The following is a 1,615-nucleotide window of genomic DNA, read 5'->3' as shown; positions in this document are numbered from 1 at the left end:
CGGGTTCGTGCCCCGGTCCGGGAAGATCCCACGTGCCGCGGAGCGGCTGGGCCCGTGAGCCATGGCCGCTGAGCCTGCGCGTCCGGAGCCTGTGCTCCGCAACGGGAGAGGCCACAACAGGGAGAGGCCCGTGTACCACAAAAAAAAAAAAAAAAAAGAATACATGATATGGAAAAGCAAATTTGTGAAGTTGTTAAACTAAGGCAGTACTTTTTATTTCAAAGTAATTCACTATCATTTCTTTTAAGTGAAAGTTTTTTAGCATTTAAAAATTTTTGGAATCTTTCCATTTTCAGAAGCAGTATTTCAAAGGTAGATATTCTTCTTCCTAACGTTTAGATGGCACATTATGATAGAGTAGAAAGAGTGGAATCAGAAAAACCTGGGTCCAAGAGTCCAGGTCTACACTAGGAAAACCTTGGGAACATTGCTTAATCCCTCTCAACCTCAGTTTCCTCACCTGTGAAGTGGGCATAATTACTAGCTCCTGAGTTTGTTTTGCAGAATAAATGAGATGGTATATGAAAGGATCTGGCACATTATAGGTGTGCTTTTTTCCCTTTCAGATGAACCAAAAGTGTGAGCATTGACATAATTATTTCCTCTAGGAAGTAAAAAGCCTATTTTATGCCCTGGTAGGTAACACAGTGGAGGAGAAGGAGGTGACAGAAAAAGTTCAAGGTAAAGTAGCGAAGACAGCTCTGGGGATGGGGGAGGGGTGCCGTGGTAAGCACTTCCTGCACGAAGGGAGCGAGGTGCAGCCACTGCGGGTGGCTTCTTGTTTTTTTAATATTGTTTATTGGGTTTTCCTGGTTATAAGAGTAATCCATGCACGCTGTGGAGGCTTTGGAAAAATGCCTTCGTGTGGGTTACTCTTGCGAATGGGTGACTCTGAGGCAGTCTGCGGCCTTGCTGTGAAGGGGAGCCCAGCCGTCCATCATCCCAGGAGCGCTGACAGAGACAGCTGTGTGCCCAGGGCTGCGCTCACTGCTGACGTGAAGGAGTGCGCTTGGGCTGCCGGGTGGACCTCTGAGACTTCATCGGGGGCTGGAGTTGGTGTCAGCGCTGAGGATTCTCAGCTCACAGGTCTGCAGAACTGAGCCACGTCGCCCATCTGTCTGTGGTATTCTGATGCCCCATTTCCTTTACTGGGGTAAAAGCTGTAGGCTGGTACTGTGGTTTCGTGAGCAGGGCATTTGTAGCCTGCTGAAGTGAAAGAAGAAATATGAGGCTGACCGCTACCAAAGGCACCCCCAGGGTGTAGAGCAGCCCCGAAAATAGGGAGTGGGGATTGTTAAAGCTTTGTTTGAAAATCAAGGTCAAGCAGCACTTAGAGAAAGTAGCATGCAATTAGTGTTTCGAATATTAACAATTCTTTTTTTTTTTTTTTGACTGCCTTGGGTCTTCCTTGCTGTGCGCGGTCTTTCCCTAGTTGCGGCGAGCGGGGGCTGCTCCTTGTGGTGCACGGGCTTCTCATTGTGGTGGCTTCTCTTGTTGCAGAGCATGGGCTCTAGGCACACAGGCTTCAGTAGTTGTGGCACGCAGGCTCAGTAGTTGTGGCTCGCAGGCTCTAGAGCACAAGCTCAGTAGTTGTGGCGCACGGGCTTCGTTGCCG

This window comes from Physeter macrocephalus, chromosome 18, assembly GCF_002837175.3.
Source record: "Physeter macrocephalus isolate SW-GA chromosome 18, ASM283717v5, whole genome shotgun sequence".
In the NCBI taxonomy this organism is placed as follows: domain Eukaryota; kingdom Metazoa; phylum Chordata; class Mammalia; order Artiodactyla; family Physeteridae; genus Physeter; species Physeter macrocephalus.
The sequence above is the reverse complement of the archived record's forward strand: the minus strand, read 5'-3'. Positions refer to the sequence as shown.